Source organism: Schistocerca serialis, chromosome 4, assembly GCF_023864345.2.
Source record: "Schistocerca serialis cubense isolate TAMUIC-IGC-003099 chromosome 4, iqSchSeri2.2, whole genome shotgun sequence".
Lineage (NCBI taxonomy): Eukaryota > Metazoa > Arthropoda > Insecta > Orthoptera > Acrididae > Schistocerca > Schistocerca serialis.
This window is the reverse complement of record NC_064641.1, coordinates 198996182-199016502: the sequence shown is the minus strand read 5'-3', so window position 1 is coordinate 199016502 and position 20321 is coordinate 198996182. Positions and strand designations below refer to the sequence as shown.

Below are 20321 nucleotides of genomic sequence, written 5' to 3'. Positions count from 1 at the left end.
AAAGGTCCTGCCTATCAGTGTCATTACAATTCTAAATTGTTTGAATTTTATTCTGAATTAACTCATTAGTTTCTAATATGCCGTCGATATCATCCCTGTCAGTACTTGCAGAGTGATTGTTAGTGTCTAGTTCCGTAGAAAATTCCGAACTGTTGTCTAACAGAAGGTAAAGCCGATTTATTTCCTCGTCATGGTTTGAGAGCCAATCTTCAAATTTCAAAGGTATTGACCTACCTTCATTCTCTAAACTTATTTCAGCATCGTGAAAGTTTAAGATTACTTTGTATTCATTCAAAAAGTCTACTCCCAATATAATTTCCGTCGACAATAATGGAACAATACGAAAGTTCATAGAGAAGCTGTGGCTTTGACAAAAGAATTCTAAGTTGGTTTGTGGGCGTACATCAACACTTTTTCCAAAGATTGCACATTGTAATTTAATGTTACGTAACGGAAGTGTGGGACAATCGTTCGATTTATTGCATTTGCTAAAAGCTGTTTCACTGATTACTGAAGTGGGACTGCCAGAGTCAAGTACTTCCGTAAATTTTACGTCATTTACAGTAATGTGAATCACAGGATATGCAATGTTGTTGTGTTTTGCGTCGTGCTCCTGGAGTAAGATGTCACTAATGTCTTCCATTTTTACGTAATTACTAGCTACGGCAGCTGCGTCGTCTGTTTCAGAAGTACGTTTTGTGGCTGCCAGCAGTATGAGTCATTGCCCATTGTCTCATTGTTGGTGCGCGTCGTTATTGGGATTTGGAGACCTAACTTCTACAAATTCACCTTGTCGAGAGGGCCCTGCTCTGTTTGAATCCCGCCAGTTCTGATGCAATTCAGGTCTGTCGTTACGATCGTATCGTCTGTCGTCGTGTCGGTAGATTCCATAGTTTCTTTCTTGTCAGTCACGTGCTGGAGAACTTCGCCCGGAATCGTAACTGCACGCTGGACCGTTGCGTCTAAAGTTATTCTGTCTCCCTTGATAATTATTTTGGTTCCCAAATTGTCTGTTTCTCTGATTGTCTCTGTGATTGTTACTACTGCAGAGAGGTGATCTTTCCCTATAATTATTACCACTTTGCCAACGTTTGTCATACGGGTGGTGTCTGTTTTGGTAACGATTTACGTTGTAAGAATAGCCTTGTCGTGGATTATTTCTGTCATCGCGGAGTTGCGACGGATGTGACCTGTAATTGTTGTGTCCTGTTTTCGCGTTCCGCAATTGTCAGTGTCAATTTCCAGTTCTTGTAACAGTCCCTGAAAAGCTTCAATGTCGTCTTTGCAACGTCCTGCTAACATAATATGTCGTAAATGTTCAGGCAATTTGCTTAAGCAAATGCGGATGAGTTCTGAGGGGCTGTATGGGTTCGAAAGATACTGATTCTTGTGCAACAAGTCTTCAAAATATTTCAGAAGACTGGAAAATTCAGATGGTTCGAAATGTTTCATCATTATGATGCTAAGTTTTACTCGGTCTTGTGTAGCTTGAGACCAATATGCTGAGAGGATGGCATGATAAAATTCTCCTTCACTGTGACAATCGTGAATGACCGATCGAATTCTTACTGCTGGTTCATTCTCTAAGTAGCCACACATAAATTCTAATCTGTGCTGCAATGACCAGTTGGGAGGAAAACAATGAGAGAATTGATGAAGCCATGCTTGTGGATGAATGTCGTTGCCGGAATTCTTAAATGTTTTGAATTTATGTGTAGTAATAAACATCTTATAGTCAAATTCATCATGTCGGCGAGTCGCATGTCGGTCATTGTCACGTCGTTTCGGCGGTTCCATTTCAAAATTCGGTGGACGTTGCCAATTTCTTTCATAATTTCCGAAATGTCCTGTGTTATTATTTTGTGGTTGTTCCGTATTTCTATGTCCCTCTTCCCGTACTGGAGCGCAAGTGTCCTCTGAAATTTGTAATTCTTGTATTACTTGTGCCAACTGATCTTGTACTTCCCGGATTTCTCTTTTGTACTGTGTATTGATTTGATTTTGATTTTGTTGGAATTTTCTAATTTGTCCATACTCTTCAGTGTCCGTGAAGGCTACAGGTCTTGTGTCATCATCTACCTTTGTAGATAAGTTAGTGAACTGATCTGAAAGTTCGGCTACTTTATCCGATAGTGAAATTATTTCCTCTGTGTGTTTTTCTGAACCAAGTTTCAGAGTGTCCATTTGTGTTGAAATCGTATCTACTGTGTCCTTTAAGTTTTCCTGAGCTTTTGCAAGTTGCGTAACCGAATCGGTAGATGCAACTGAGTCAATCTTAGCTTGCAAGGTGTGGTGATTTTCATGAACAATAGTTTGCAGTTCCTTTACGGCTGCTTCGTGATTCTGTAATGCATTTTCATGACGCGAAAAGATAGGTTGGAAATGCTCACAAACTTGTGTTTTTACGTCATTGCAGACTTTTAGACATTTCGATTCGATGTTATGTAACTCAGTAGTTAAATCTTCACTTGTTTGTTCAAGCGTGGTGTCTAACTTTTGAAGATTTTGTTCCATTGTGTCTAACTTTTTAAGATCTTCTTCCACTGTGTCTAACTTTTGAAGATTTTGTTCCATTGAGTCTAACTTATGAAGATTTTGTTCCACTGTGTCTAACTTTTGAAGATTTTGTTCCATTGTGTCTAACTGTTGCTGTGTTTGTCTCTGATTTTGTTTCATTTGTTGCAATAATTGCAATAATAACGTATTTGTGTCTGGAATCTGTTCCTCTACGCTTTTCGGCAATGAATTTGCACCGGCAACATTCACATTCTGACAAGCGGAAAATGTGTCTTGACTCATTTGAGAAAACGGTGAGAACCCAAAACCTGAGTCTACAGTATTTGCAATATTGTGTTCTGTCATTCCCGATTCCTGAGGCGAGCTGTTGCCGACCCATCGATCGATAATGCTTCTCTGTTCACTACCTGCTTCACTGTCTACACCATTATTTGACGCCCGCTCCATTTCCCTATGCACAGTTACCAAATTACTACTTTGAATGTCTGTCAATTCATTACACAGTGGTGTTGGTAAGCTACGCTCGTCGTCACTATTATTTCTCAATTTACTTTGGAGCCTAGTGTTACGTTTTTCACACGCCATTATTGTCACAATATTTCACACGACAACAAAGAAAAGCACAATTTGAAGAGGAAAAATAAGAGAACACATTAACATAGCGCTGAAGATAACATCTAGTTAATTGCAAGCGCAGTTGCGAAATACTTGGTGCAAATTTACATGCGTGCCACACCTGTTTTACTGTACAACAATGAAAGACTGCAGCTACAAAGGAGATTCTCCCTACAATTACGCGCTAGCAATAAACAAAATCTACACTAATCACACAAACTACAAGAAAAAATCAGAAGACTCCAGTGAGGTATCCTCGACTAAGGGTCGACATATGAAACGTCCCCTTAGATGAATTATACATGACTGTGCTTAAACTGACACACAATATTTTTAGTGCAACGCAATCTGACTTTCAATAATCCCTACAAAAGAATGGCCCTGACTAACATTAACCTATACCTTTCACAAATCACTTACCTCACAAATATCTTCGTTACTCGAACTACTGCAATACAGCGAGCGCCACTACTGCCAGCTAAATAAAAGTTTCAAACTATGGAAGGCACTAACTACTGATAGGCATAGTTAGCAAATGAAAGATTTTGATAGAGAACAAACAATGTATTTACCTTAATAGTGTTGAAAAATCATAATATACATAGGAGTTCATGACATCCAGTCTTACAAATTTCAAAACTCCGCCATTTCTCTCCCCACATCCACCACTGCTGGCGGCTCACCTCCAACTGCGCAACGCTACGTGCTGTTCACATCCAGCTGCCCAACACTACAATGGCAGACAACAATGCAAACTAGCCACAGACTGCACACAGCACAGCCAGTGATTTTTCATACAGAGCGCTACGTGGCGTTGCCAATAAGAAAACATAAACAGCCTACTTACAACAGTAATTTAAGGTTCTTCAAAATGTTATTTGGAAGGCAAAGAGTATGGATAGGTTAATCACAGGGTAAAATTAAAACCATATGGTCAGTTGTGAAGGAAGTGTCTGGTCAGCAGCACAAGCTTAACGATATACAGTCAGTTCGTATTAAAAATATTTCTTTTACTGGTAAGTCAGATATATGTACAGTATTTAACAATCACTCTCTGAACATTGCTGGTGAATTAAATAAAAACTTACTCTCTACAGGGGATCTTAAGTTGCTTTCCTACAACATTATCTATCTGATCGTTACAATTTAGGTTATTCCTATGTCTAATCTTTAATTATGGATGAGTTCACATATTTAATATTTAGGGGCAATTGTTACTTTTCACACCATACTGATCTCTTGCATCAATAACTTTGCATTTAGTTCTAAATCTTATGATAACTTTACTATATCGTAAATGATTGCATCATGAAACACAGCCAAGTAATATGACGTCGATTGCTTTAACCGATACAGAAGAATAACTGTAATCTAGACGTGACCGAGATCTAATAAATAAATGCTAATCGGATTTAGCTCCTTCGAGTGTCCTTTCTAATCAGGATCCGGTTGCTCAACGCTGTTCACACACTAATAAAGGAGTCTTCAATAAGCAATGCCAATACATTTTACAGTGGGCGTATTCTGTTCCGATACAATATGAGTCAGACACTACTTCCGTCTAACACTTCTAATTACAGTTAATCTCATCAGGAGTCAGAATTTTTAGTATTACATCACACGTTGTAACAATGGTCTCCATACACAGTGCTCACTGCAATCCGAAATGTGGCCGGCGTGGCTGACGCGAACGGGAATACAAGACGCCCTGTAAACCCATGCCCTCAGAAATGTTTGTTATGAATCGGGTAATGTTTTTCTGAGGGTCAACCCACGGCCGTGGGGACTCACTCAGCCGGTACGACAGTACGTGTAGCTCACAGCTCCGTCTGTACCCTACTGACACTCAGCGCTAGCGACTTTGCCTGCTATCGATCTATGCGAGGCAAAAGTATGTTTGGCGTCTGATGTAGGAACGCGAATCCATTACAATAATCTGCAATCAATTTAAGAGGGCCGTTCCTAAATCGTTTATACAGATTAAGAAGAACCAAGGGCCTATAATCCTTCCCAGTGGATCGCCGGATATCTCTTTTATTTTACCTAAATATCTTCTGTCAGTTATGACAAATTGTGACCCTTTGACAGAAGGTAACCGGCCGCTCAACTGAGCGGATACTTACTAGGCGCTCAGTTTCATTAGAAGCCGTTTGTGATGAACTGCGTCCAAAGTCTTCCGTGATTCTAGAAACTTAATCCGTTTGGGATCCCCTGTCTATAGCACTCATTACTTTGTGTGGATAAGGAGCTAGTTGCGCTTCAAAAGTACGATAATTTATTTGCCCGTTCTGATTATGCGCCAGTTCATGTCTTTTCTTCAGGGCAGTTTATAATGTTGGAATATATTATATGTTCCAAAATAGTGCTGCACATCCACGTCACTTATACCGGTCTGTAATTGAGCAGGTTGCTCCAGTTTCGTTTCTAAAGTATTGATGTGGCCTGTGGAACAATCGAGTCTGCAATATATACCGGAGGCATTGCCTTTATTAAGTGATTAGGACTTCTTTGCTACACTAAGTATTTCTACTTTGAGTTACTCATGTTCGCGGGTGTTCTTAATTCGAATACGGGAATGTCTACTTTTGTGAAGGAAATTCTGAAAATTGTGTTCAGTAACTCCACTTAAGTACACAGTCATCAGTAAAATTACCGTTGGTATTGCACGGTGAAGTAACTGATTGTCTTACCGCTGATTTAATTTGTATTTTATAGATAACCAGAATCCCTATGAATTTTCTACTGGTTTTCCAAACGGAGTTTTTTAGTGCAATCTATTAAAAGCGTCTCGCATTGAAGTCCGCGCTAAAAAAATTGACTTCAGTAAAATATCACCAGTCAGAATCGCCAGTTTTATAGATTTTGTGTTGTTTTCAAATGGGCGTGCTTTTTTCGTTGCTCCTGCAACAGTGTTCCGACGTGTTTTGTGAACCGTAGTGGATCTGGTCCATATGTCATTGATCTATAAGGTATAAATCTCTTCAGTTCCATCTATTACTGATTTATAAGGTGCACACCTCTTAATTACTGTCGCGCTTTTTTTTATTTATGCCACATGTCGCCTAGGCTTATTTAGTTTTCAGGGACTAGGTACTGTTTCTTAGGATGCATCAAGCGAAATTTAATCAATTTGAGCTCCTCTGTAGACAGTACTCATTAAATTATAAGAATAAACAGCTAGTTGTGTTTGTTACACGACAATGAAATTATCTGTGAGCTTTCCGACTATGTGCAAGTAGAAGTTTCTTTTCCTTTCTGGGTAATTCATTATGTTTGAGCATTGTGCATGTTCGAAATTCCTTCTGCAAATCGATGTCGTTGATGCAGGTTTCAGCGGATTAGTCCTATTTCATTACTTCAGTATTTGTGTGACCAGTGCAACATACCAGCATTTAGGTAAGGATCTCTCGTCAGGTGATCGACTGCATATGGTTCCTAGCTATGGAGTTATTATACCGGCACTCTCTGGAAGGACCTTCATTGGTATACAATCTGGACCGAAAGAATTGTATTTATTAGGAGATTTAACATCCTTCGCTACACGAAAGACATCTACTTCGACTTTCTCATGTTGGCAGCTGTTTTTGAATCGAATTCTGGAATACTTACTTTGTCTTTTTGTTACCGAATTTTGGAATACTGCGTTTAGGAGCTTCGATTCACTGTACTGACGGTGGGTAACATTACCATTCGTGCAGCACAATGATGGGATTGATTTATCTTACCGCTGATGTACTCAACATATAACCAGAGTCACTTTGAATTTTCTGCCAGATCTCGACACAGAGCGTCTCGCATTAAAGACAGCACTAAAAGTCATACTTCAGTAAAACATTTCCACGCTTGGATATTTTACGTCCTTTTAAAATCGGAACGCTTTTTTTCCTCTCTTCTGCATCAGTGTTCTGACCTGATTGTGTACCATTATGGGTTAGTTCCATCTCTTATTGCTTTATGTGGTATACACCTTTTAATTGCCGTATTTTTTTTTTAATTTAAGTCTGAAAGGGGTGGAGACTGTCTTGTAAGAAGGCTGCGAGCGAATTTTTATCCACTTTTCTTATAGATATATTTTTCCGATTTTTTGGTGGACCTGAGTGTCTCGCAACAATGACCTTGTGTTTACTAATCCTTGTATGCGTCGTAGTGCCTCTTATTTGCTCCGGATAACTTGTCCCTAGAAGGTCAAATATGATTTCGCAACTATTTACACTTCAAGTGGGTCCCTGACGTAACTGCTCAGAATCATAATCTTTAGTTCCCTGATTACATTTTTGTTACGAATGCAAGTAAAATCAAAGGGTATGACAGAAAAGAGAACTAATAATTACGTGTTGCGCAGATTGTCAAATGAGTAAGTATTCTGCAGGACAACACTGGCCGGAAATCCGAAATCCGACGCAAAGGCTTTTCAACTTTAGGCCTCATTTAGTTAAAAATAGCATATCGTGCAGTATTTTAAAATTTTTACGTCGTATTTGAGTTTTTGTATGCTGCCCAGGAACTGCAGCCTCAGGTATTTCTTTAAGTCCGCTATACCTGTATGTAGCACTGGGCAGTCCATTGTTTCAAAGAACTTGACTGATGGAGACACAGTTCTAGACGTTAAATGAGATTTGATCCCTTGTCTCGACAATTTAGATTATTTCAACAAGTTATAGAACACGCACCTAACTAGAAGATCAAACGTAACCTGTATTACGAAGCATAATGCTTTGCCATTTAGCTGTTTATCGTTTGTGTAACTATTTACTTGAACCATTTGTTCTTGAATATCAATAGCACGCAATATATATATTTTTTTATTACCGTAATTAAAACCAATCGACCCACAAGTACAGTCAATCAGGGGAACTTTTTACTGGTTCGGGTACCTTTGTACCATTTACAATTCTGTTTCAAATGGATGATGTCCCATTTACTGGCACTATTTTGTGCTAGAAGTAACAAAGGTAACAAAACTGTTACATTTTGAAAAAAATAATTCCAGTATGTGAGACACCCACCGTTTCAAACAAAACCTGTAAGTGGTACAAAGATAACCTGCCTGGAAAAAAGTTAGCCCGATTGATTGTAACTGGAATATCCTGGATGTGACGGCTCAGTCATTCCTGTCACTTCCACACGGAGTTGCTTCGAGAATATCCTGATTTCGTCAGCACGACAGGCGAACAGAAGGCTTGGACATGTAATTGCGTAATAAAACTGTTAAAATAAAAAACTGGCACTTGGTACTTACAATATTATGACACCAATTTCGCGCTCCTAATAAACTCGTACAGAAAAACACAATCTTATAAATTTAACTCAAAGAAAAAACAGGGTCCTAAATACGTAACAAATGCTTTAATACGAAGTGTTAGGCTGTATATACGGATGGCGACATCGAAACAAGTCAGTAAAAATTTACGATGTGCAGCTCGAATAACTCTATCGGGCGCCAAAGGATTTACCACATGAGTGATTCATGGTACACGGAAGGATTTACAGATCAAACAGCAACTGATAACAACGACAGTATTTTGTGGCCAAAAATTATGATGTGTCTCCGATATTCGTTCGAGTTAGACAATACTAAAATAAATCTCAGAGGCAGATATTTACCAAGTAAAAATCACTACCACACTATATTAATTTTGTAGATGGAACGAAACTAACATATATTAAGATCTACGTCATCTGTGGACGAAAAATGGTGTTTCATCGCTTAGACCACAATGTTATGTTCCCGAAGCTTAATGTACGAAAGATGTAGAGCAGAATCTACGTAGTCAGGTAGTACACGATACAAAATTAGCACATAATGCGAAGATTATATTCAACTCGTTGCATTTTGTTTTTAATAAGCGAAGTACTTTGAATGTTTCTTTCCACAACCAAGAGATGACGGGCATATAGTAAAGCATGGTTTCGGGGCGATATGAATTAATAAAATTTTCTCGGGTTTCCAGCCGCGTCAGGAGGTTAAAATCCCACGAGCTTTTGACAGAGCTCTCCCCGGTCATTTTCAAGTGGTAACACTGACTGCTGTGTCGCCGTGGCCGCGTCGTTATATAGCCGCACTGCTGGCTGTGACGTCACAGGCGCTCTCTTCCTCGCCATGTGTGGTAATGTTTCATTCCGCGTCTGTCGCGCCCGTTTTAAGATCACGATAGCCGGGTCCCAGGCTGTGCTGAGCTGCAGACTTCCGTCCTTGTTGATGGTGTTTTCTGAGGTTTTTATTTCAATAGCTTCTTTTATGACGTTATCCCAAAATCACGTCGTCTTCATAACGACAGATGGTTCGTCGAATAGCATTCGGTGTCCATTTTCTAAGGCGTGTTCTGCCACGGCTGATTTTTCTGGATAGCGTAGACGTAAGCACCTCTCGTGTTCCGTCAGGCGTTGCTCCACCGTACGTACTGTTTGGCCGACATAGTAGCAGCCACACTGACATGACGTCTTGTACACTCCAGGCGCTCTAAGCCCTAGCTCTTCCATCACAGGCCTCATGAGCTGACGAATTTTTGCTGGGGGCATGAACACCGATGAAATGTTATATCTCTTCAGGAGCCGGCTAATCTTTCCCGACACTGTACCACAGAAAGGCAAAAACACAAGTTTATTGCTTTCTTCTTCGGTGGTGTTCATTTCTCTGCTGGTGTGTTTCTTGCGTGTCACACCAGATATAGCCTGTGACACCTGTTCGTGGCTGTAACCATTTTCCGGGAAGACTTTTCGGAGGAGGCGCAGTTGTAGTGGCCGACTTTATGCGTCTGAGACGACTTTAGCACGATGGACGAGAGTACTCAGAACGCCACGTATTTGTGCGGGATGGTGGTGACTGAGAACGTGCAGATACCGATCTGTGTGTTTCGGTTTCCTATAGACACTGCCGCTGAGGATCCCAATGGTTTTCCGTCGAGCGAGGACGTGAAGGAAGGGCATTAAACTATCTGTCTCGACCTCCATCGTAAACTTGATGTGGCCGCGAATGCAGTTCAGGTGTTCTAAAACTTCGATGGAAAGCCAATGGGCACCTCAGCCACAGTGTCTACGGGAAACCGAGACGAACTAGGGCTTAGAACGCCTCGAGTGTACAAGATACCATGTCAGTGTGGCTATGTCGGCCAAACAGTACGCACGATGGAGCAACGCCGGACGGAACACGAGAGGTGTTTACGCCTACGCTATCGAGAAAAATCAGCCGTGGCAGAACATGCCTTAGAAAATGGACACCGAATTCTATTCAACGAAACATCTGTCGTTATGAAGACAGAGGGATTTTGGGATAACGTCATAAAAGAAGCTATTGAAATAAAATCCTCAGAAAACACCATCAACAAGGACGGAGGTCTGCAGCTCAGCACAGCCTGGGACCCGGCTATCGTGATCTTAAAACGGGCGCGACTGAAGCGGAATGAAAACATTACCATATATGGCGAGGAAGAGAGCACCAGTGGCGTCACAGCCAGCAGTGCTGCTATACAGGGTGTTACAAAAAGGTACGGCCAAACTTTCAGGAAACATTCCTCACACACAAACAAAGAAAATATGTTATGTGGACATGTGTCCGGAAACGCTTACTTTCCATGTTACAGCTCATTTTATTACTTCTCTTCAAATCACATTAATCATGGAATGGAAACACACAGCAACAGAACGTACCAGCGTGACGTCAAACACTTTGTTACAGGAAATGTTCTAAATGTCCTCCGTTGGCAAGGATACATGCATCCACCCTCCGTCGCATGGAATCCCTGATGCGCTGATGCAGCCCTGGAGAATGGCGTATTGTATCTCAGCCATCCACAATACGAGCACGAAGAGTCTCTACATTTGGTAACGGGGTTGCGTAGACAAGAGCTTTCAAATGCCCCCATAAATGAAAGTCAAGAGGGTTGAGGAGAGGAGAGCGTGGAGGCCATGGAATTGGTCCGCCTCTACCAATCCATCGGTCACCGAATCTGTTGTTGAGAAGCGGACGAACACTTCGACTTAAATGTGCTGGAGCTCCATCGTGCATGAACCACATGTTGTGTCGTACTTGTAAAGGCACATGTTCTAGCAGCATAGGTAGAGTATCCCTATGAAATCACGACAACGTGCTCAATTGAGCGTAGGTGGAAGAACATGGGGTCCAATCAAGACATTACCAACAATGCCTGCCCAAATCTGTGTTGATGACGTTAATTCAACGTTACCTTCCTTCAATTGGGCCAACTGGCGGCGAATCGTGGAAGTACAGTACATACTGACGAATCTAAAATGAGCTCTAACATGGAAATTAAGCGTTTCTGGACACATGTCCACATAATATCTTTTCTTTATTTGTGTGTGAGGAATGTTTCCTGAAAGTTTGGCCGTACCTTTTTGTAACACCCTGTATAAAGACGCGGCCACGGTGACACAGTAGTCAGTCTTACCACTTGACTATTACCGGGGAGAGCTCGGTCGAAAGCACGTTGGATTTTGTCCACCTGAGGCGGCTGGAAAACCGAGAAAATTTTATTAAGAGATTGCGGTTTGTCATGGGCGGAAATCATTATTATCAACTACTTAATTGCCGGCCGCGGTGGTCTCGCGGTTGTAGGCGCTCAGTCCGGAGCCGCGCGACTGCTACGGTCGCAGGTTCGAATCCTGCCTCGGGCATGGATGTGTGTGATGTCCTTAGGTTAGTTAGGTTTAAGTAGTTCTAAGTTCTAGGGGACTGATGACCACAGATGTTAAGTCCCATAGTGCTCAGAGCCATTTGAACCATTTGAACTACTTAATTTCCGTTGGCATCCACCCCAAGAATAATGATTCCTGCAAGAATATCAGTTACCGCGGATCTGATAGGATCAGATAGTCTCATGTCCCTGCCAAGAATCGATGACACTAGTCCATATATTCATGGAATATTGTATCCCTGAGTACGTGTGGCATGGGAATTCACTCTTCTCACATTGTGAGTATATCTTGTTTTAAAAAATAACTAAATATTTTTGCGTGACGTTTAATGACGTTTATTAATGTGGTTAACATCTTGTACTGAATCGAACATTTTCCTAACGTAAAACTTTGTCTGGTATGTCCGTCTACAGCCTTCAGAAATGTGACATATAAACTGTAGGATAAACCCTACGATCATATGAGAAAAACCTGCTACCACACAAGTAACATGTTTTTTTATTGGAAGCACTGATTTGAATGATACTTAATTTTCTTATCTTTCGAGATCAGTATAGCACAAATAGTTCTGATAGGATATGATTTTATATAGTGCATCTAGACCTTTCAGTAAGTTCCTCAAGAGCCATGCGGTCGCTACCTCTCCAAAAGGCTTTACTTTATTTGTTTCATTTATAGTGAGCATTACAACCTCTTTAAGGAGAATTTCTTATACAATTTAATAACAATTATGTATTAAAATTACTACTAAATGTTTTACAAAGTAAAATAGTGATCAAAAATTGTTTGAAATTGATTATAAACTTTGAGTCGCCGGTGTCATCAAGTCTTCTCCTAACAGCTGGTAGCTGCTTATGTTAAAGTGTAGGTATTTGAAGTTTAAAGTGTGGTATGCTCGGCAATGGACACAGTATAGAATGAGTTGCGTGCAGAGGAAGGGAATGTGAGCTGAAATTTAGTGAGGAGAGATGGAATATTTCTGTGGAGGCGTCCATCGCACTGCATACATTGCCTCCATTGAAAAGGCTCTCCGGACGCATAGTCGCTTTGCCCGTCATAGCCGCTCATTAGCGATGTATCACCTACCGCATTCACGATACATGAGGGTCAGTCTGCATTCATCATACAATTGGAGGCAGAGCTTACATCAGCTCTTGTGTACCAATAACGGATTCTCTATAAGTCTATGACTATGTTAGCTCCCGATTCATTCACTAAAGTTAACGCTGGATGACCTACATTGGATGCTTTTATGGCATCAGTTCCTTTGACGTAATGATTGACCCTGCACTTTCACACAGCATATGAATACACGTTCAGTGTTTTAATTTTTTAATTGTGTTAGGTATTAGCCTGGAAGTTATTTTACAATGCAAAATAGTCTTGTGGTGGCATAATCTCCCGTAAAACGTATTTTAATGTTCTTTCATGAACATTAATAAATGGGAGCTAGCTCTGCGGCACTAAACTTAGAAAACACAGAGGCTTTAAAGAGGTTTTCACACAGTCTACGTCAAGAGTGTGAGGAAAATTCGAATTAGTCGGTAGTATTAAATTCTTGTGGTTACAAATTGATAGCAAATTAACTTGGCAGAAATATGCTACAGGACTTCGAAAACTTCTAAGGAAATCTTTATATGAAATGCGGATTTCACCGTCATACTTAATTTACAGTCATTCCATAATGTTGTACAGGATTAGTATTTTGGTTTAATTCATCAGGCCAACCAAAGCTTAAGTTTCCCAGTCGAAAACTGTTTATTATAAATAATTTTTGGTGTGAATACAAGAACTTCCTTGAAGGGTATGTTCAACAAATGTTGAGTACAATCTACTAGTTATAACACATTATTATTCTTTTCGAAACAATTATTAAGGTCCGGAATTGGTTTCTACAAATAATGAGGTTCAAAATTCAGTTACTTTGGCTGAGAAAGATGCGAGTTATTCAGGAGCACATCTTTCAATAAGTGGTCAGCAGCTATAAAAGTTAACATAGATTGTAAACTAAAAAGTGGGCAGTGCTTGTGTTGGGACAAAAAAACCTTTCCCAGAAGTGCATTACTAGTGTCGTACAGATTGACTAACATAAAAAACAATTTCCAGTTCGACAATGCAGTTCAACGTGCTGTGATTTGCGTGTATTCTGTTAGTGTGTTTTTCATGTGTTAGTTATACTAGTTATTACTTCCTTCATTCTGTACGGCATTAAAGTATTTAATGGAAAATAAGTACTTTCGGGGTGAGTCTGCGCATTGCTCTCCACTGATTCACGAGTCGCGCCTGAGGAACGGCGGTGTAAGTTGTGGAAAAGCCTGTAGTTGCTCCTTACGACGTAGATTCGTAGCTGAAGTGCGGACGCGCCTGTTCCCTCTTCAGTTCGCAGACGAACTGTGTTGTATACGTGTTAAAAGACGCTGTAATGGATTTATTGGCGGTTAACTTCTTCTACTTCACTGGCCAACTACTCTGGAAAAACAATTAGTAACTTCACTTGTGGCGAGTGCTACAGACAAAATCTGATTTGCCGATCTACCACATAATAATGTGGTCTGTGTCAACAAATGGAAAAGTTATTGCACTTCTGTGTATATACGTCAACATATCCGGCATTAATTTCTAAATGAAATTATGTTTCAATTTTTTACTTTTTTCGCACTTCGTTGAGAACCATTCCACTCAAGATCTATGGAGGAGGGTAACATTAACACATCCATTTCGGAAGATATATTACATATTCTTGTTTTTATGATGTGTTGAACACCATAGATGATCTAACCGTGTAAGATAAGCATATCTATAGATAAACCTACTTATATGATGTCACAAGTACTAAACAGGTCCCCAAACAACCTGAATACACCTCGCATAAGACAACGCAATAAGTAGTCTACCACTACGAAACGCTTTCCCTTAAGAATAACTATTGTCATATTTCTTCAGCTTCAACATTTCACTAACATGGAACAGCAACTTCACTTAAATTCCTTATAGCATATATTAATGATTCGCTCAAAAGTAGCAGTATTTATTAGGCGACCAGATTCGAACCCTTACATGTTCATCTTCAATCCTGACCTACTGAGGCTACAAAAACAGTACATAATTGTCAGTGAATAATGAATACAAAAGTGGTATTAAAATAAAATGTTCGACTGCAACAGAAATTAATTTTTTGAAAAGGAACAGTGCCTGATCTTCATAATAAATATTGAGTGGCAATACATGCTCTATGAATGTTTGCAGGATGAATTCCGCACTCCACGCATCCCTGGCAATGTCAAAGTCAAACAAGAGGTCAACATCACCAGGAAAATTTCAAGTGCGCTAGCTAGTCTCACGTGTCGTGTTTCAAAATGGGGATGCGTCTAAGTACCTTTATTAACACTGAAAGCAATACAATGAATGACCACAAAAAATGTAGAGATATTACACAAATACCAATACTAATACCAGTAGACCCATCGAATTAAAATAGGGTGTATTGTAGTGCCTTTATTGACCAGTCACATATAATATAAAATATAACGAAATAAATCATATTTGTTGCTCCGTTACAAATTTTGCGTTGTACGTTAATGATTATCTTCCAAACGCATACATGCATAGAATTTAAATACATAAAACATTTAAAAACAACACATATCGTCTGTTTAGCCAATAGGTACTGCAAAAAATAGTTAAATAGTCGCATAGTAACGACTCATTACTACATCACATCTTGCACAACCACCTTGAAATCGCCTTGTCCTCTACTCAAAGTGCTTATGTGTTCATGCAAGACTTGTTGTGAGTTAGAGAGGACGAATACTCAAATATGGATACTCAGGCATATTACGTAACTCCAAACAATTTCGTGTTACCTGTCACCCATGCTGCAGGAACAACTTTTCTCATTTAGTGCTCCTATGATGTTCAAAAATGTTCAGATTTGTGTGAAATCTTATGCGACTTAACTGCTAAGGTCATCGGTCCCTAAGCTTACACGCTACTTAACATAAATTATGCTAAGGACAAACACTCAGACCCATACCCGAGGGAGGACTCGAACCTCCGCCGGGACCAGCCGCACAGTCCAAGACTGCAACGCCTGAGACCGCTCGGCTAACCCCGCGCGGCGCCCCTATGATCAAGCCACAGGTACAAACATCATGACCTTACGTAATTTACTAACTAGACATGCTAATCCAATTACAGAGGTACTAAAAGCTCTACTACGAAACATTGTTTCAAATTAAAACATCGTGATCCAACATGTCTGCGGGCTTGATAATCGTCTCTAACTACACATTCAGCTCAAAGTATGTGATATCCACTACAAAACGCTCTGGTGCAATAATTGTGCTCCATGTCATGCAGTAGGCAGTACTTTCTTGTTTATTCGCTGTGAGATCATCATACACTAATATGGGCACGTAACGCAGTATCTAAAATTTAAACGGCAATTGTGTGTAGCTTGTATGTAAAACCGACATATTCTTAACTACAAACGAAAAGAGATAAAATTAAAGTTAAAATTAATAAAATTTAACAGTCAAGAAATATTATTCTGTATAAAAAGCATGACACAGTGCTGTATTGTAATTCGTATTTATTCCGACTTGTTCGGTCTTAAAACATCATCCAGGGAATATACGAACGTCAAACAGAGATAAAACAAAACGTAAACACGTTCAATGTCCTAAAACACGTGTGGAAACCAATCGTTACTTAGTACTCACAAATGAACAATAAAAAAGCTGTCGCATGTCAACGGAAAAAGTAAGAAAAAACCATAATGACGGCGAAGTTTCTAAAGCAAACATAACTTGTTACACCGCACCCATTCTCCTTCCTGATATTTGTAAGATTCTCTATTGAAGCATTCTTGAGACTGGATAATTGTTGCAACTTTTTTACAACTTCGGGCATAGATAACAGAAATATGTCAACGCTATACAAAAGCAAACTGCATGGTCTTCACGACCCATCATACAAATATCCTCTAGTACTCTTTACAATTCGAAAATTATAAATTAAACACGGAACTTTAAATTCTCAATCGGCACGTCATTTCTGTACATGACTTCAAGCATCATTCAAAGATGGATCAAAATATAAACAAAATGTTTCTCTGAGCTGTTTTACTTCTTAATTGTAGGCAAACGACTTCGCAAAACATTTACGTTGTTTTTCTCATTTTTAATTTTTAAGTTTGTTCAGAAAGCATTAAAAGCAATACATTTAAATATATTTTGGTATTCTATTGTTGTCAAAAGTATATAGATTACGAGAAAGCAGAGAATTTTCCTTTTGAATGCATTATGGGAACAGCAGTGATCAATGTCTTGTAAATAATTACTATTAAAAACAGTCTTGATCACGATTTATTTTACAAGGTGACCGGTTTCGACCACTACTGTGGTAAAATAAATCGTGATCAAGACTGTTTTTAATAGTAATTATTTAGAGAATTTTCCGTTTATGCTGTGATTTGCCTAATGAGTGGATACTTGAAAATATGAGTAGCTATATTCCTTGCTCCAACTCTCACGAGCTGTGTTCCCTAACACAGCGATCGGCAGCTTCCCTGCTTTTTTGTTTCGTTCACTTTGACAACGGCTTTGAAGACAACAATTTTTGAACTTGCATATCATTCGCAGAACTAGCCAGTTGTTCGTAACGGACGGCAGAACCACTGGCATACAGATGGTTGTACTTCTTGGCGTAATCAACGGCAGGCTGCATTGTTTGAGTGGAATGTCGAACTTTCAATTGATATGAAGTTATGACAATCTTTTGCGATGACGATGATGCCTACATCCAGAATATTGTTTGGCATTTTCTAAATTCTTTTAGGTGCGACATAAAGTCACTTAGGAGGATTACGTCTTTAGTAAAACTTGTAACTCTGCTGATTACATAGCTAGAATTTGTTTTCACTGTGTGTTCAGTATTTCATGTTTATTGACATGTTTAGCACTCTTTACAATTCAAAAATTGTAAGTTAAATATTGAACTTTAAGTTCTTAATCGGCTCCTAACTTGCTGTACATGACTTCCGTTATATCGCACGTGGCTCCGTGATGTGTATGAAGAATTCTAACTTACGATTAGGTACGATTATTTAAACTCCAAACACGTCAATACGTGTGCATTACTGAACACCAAGTGAAACAACTTTTACTAATGACCCAATATTTGTGTTAGAAGTTATAAAGAACAGTTTTTACTTGGCTACTGCTCGAATAGGTCGTCCGTGGTTTGTTGGAAATAACAGAATGCCGCTTTTTGCCTTGTTTGGATTACTCCGTCATATTTTTGGATGTTAATAGATCCGTGGAATAATGCAAGATGTCGCTTTTCTACGGAGGACAAGACAGTGAAGAGAGACAGTATTTCCTGCAATTCCATTTAATCCACGCTGTTTGAGAAGGAATGCGATGACCCATCAATGACTGCTAGCATGGTGTGCATAATTTTCGATTGTCATCGGTAGATAGACTATTATTTGCCAACAACTTACGAAGGCTACTGTTATCTACACTTGGTAACAAAAGATGTCGAAAGATTTGGCAATCGCAAACACAGCAAGTCGGAAAAGTGTCAGCGTCTGCTAAGAATTTTCTCGGTAGTCTCAAGCAAATTCATGCTCCTGGAAGATCATTTCCCTTCTCAGTCCGTCTGAAAGTGCTTCTATTCCTTCAACGTTGCGGAAAGCCTTTCACGTAAGTAGCCTGTCTGTATGTTGGAAGCGCTATAGATTGTGTCGATATCGCTGACAGCGCTCTGCACCCTCGGCAAGAATTTCTGTGGACGGAATATCGGTTAACGAGTGGATAAGGAAGTGTATGGACATGTTTTCTTCTTATTGGAGACTTTATTGTTAGGCAATGTAAAGTGAGATGAAATTTCTTACAAGAAAAGATGGAAGGAAAGGATGTATTGATGTATGGCTGATAACGTTTGGGTAGTGGAATTATTGACAACAATATAATTTTTGGAACTGGATGTCACATGAATAAGATAATTTTTTTTAATACATTGTTTACTCTACAACAAAATCATTCTTTTGATAACCATCTACTCCTCGTAGTTAAAGTCTATACTACTTATTCTTTTTATTTCGCTGGCCGTTGTTGCTACTTGCTGTAATTGGTGTAGTTCGTGTTACGATCTTCTGTGAGGTAAGTGATTTATTGAAAAGAATGGCGGTTTCCACTACCGGTATTCATGATTGAAATGAGTTTAGGCAATTAGCAGAGTTGGAGGTAGTTCGACATTTCTTTAATTTCATAATTATTGAATTTGTATTATTGTTAGGATTTCTTGCAATTCGGGTCATTCTTTTGTGTTAATTATTGGAACTCATGTTGTCAATGTACAGCAGTTAGATTACATTGGGCTGGTACAGAAAAACTTGCTCAAAACTGAATCGCATGGGACGAAAATAATTTTCTAAATTGGACAAGTTTCCAGGTTGCACAAAACTCAATGGGCTATGTAAAATTTGTCAAGTATCACGCTCAGAAGTGCAGTACATTTTTTTAATTATGCGTATAGCCGTATTTACGTACCTTCATCCCAGCACTGTAGATGGTCATTCACTGTATATTGGACAAGTGAACACTAGACTATTACAATAATTGACAAATGAAACGATATTTCTATAGTTTTACTCGAACTTTAAATTCGTTTTTTATTGTATGTAAATACATACTATTCCCATGTTTATTTGATTTACATTTCACTTTTTTCGCCACATATCAAGGAGGGCTACTTGTTTCAATTTTCTGTTCACAGCTGTTTTTTTACTGGGCAATTTTTTTGCACCATACAATAGTTTCAACAAGTTGGGAGAATTTGTGTTTGCTAAAAATTGCATAACATCGTTTATGCACGCAATGGCTTTTCCAGGCGTATTAATTCTTTTAGGGACATCATTTTGCTCCTACTTTCTTCGTTTTTTCTTCATCATTCTCTGTGTTGCGGATTTCTATTAAATCTGTTATTGAAGTGAATGTGGAGTTAGTTGACAGAAAGTCATCACTTCGAATGTAATCATCTGCACTACATGAAATGTTTCGCATTTTCAATTTTCTCGAACTTCGAAGGCCACAGAAGTGTCTTCTTCTTTACCCCCAAACCAAGCTTTGTTGAAAGCACTTGGTGACTGTTTCGGATTTTATTTCCTTTACTACCAAGCCAGTCCGATTTACTACATCCAGGACAGCAAGTGACCGTGCAAGAGCAAACGCACTTACGGTTCTTCAACATTAAGAATAACACATTGCATCAGTCATCGCCTATATTGACATTCGAATGTGTAAATAGGCCCCCTGGTCCATGGGTAGTGTGAGGCTGGTTGAACCTAGAAGGAACGAAGACAATTTTACGTTTGACAACGTCTTTCGGTCAGTATAGTCTTCCACTCTGTTGCTACACTTTCCTGCACATTCTTAACTTCCCCACACAACTTCATTCCACACGATGTTGTGCCTAGCTTTGAAACTGTCCAGCCATCCTGTGAATGCCTTAAAGTTCGCAATTCCAAGCTC

General features: G+C 39.4%; 1 protein-coding gene across 1 annotated transcript in view; it reads right to left on the bottom strand.

The window, feature by feature from the left end:
- LOC126473887 (dipeptidase 1-like) overlaps nt 1-20321 on the bottom strand; it is an 804013-nt gene that overhangs the window by 606890 nt on the left and 176802 nt on the right. The window lies entirely within an intron of this gene.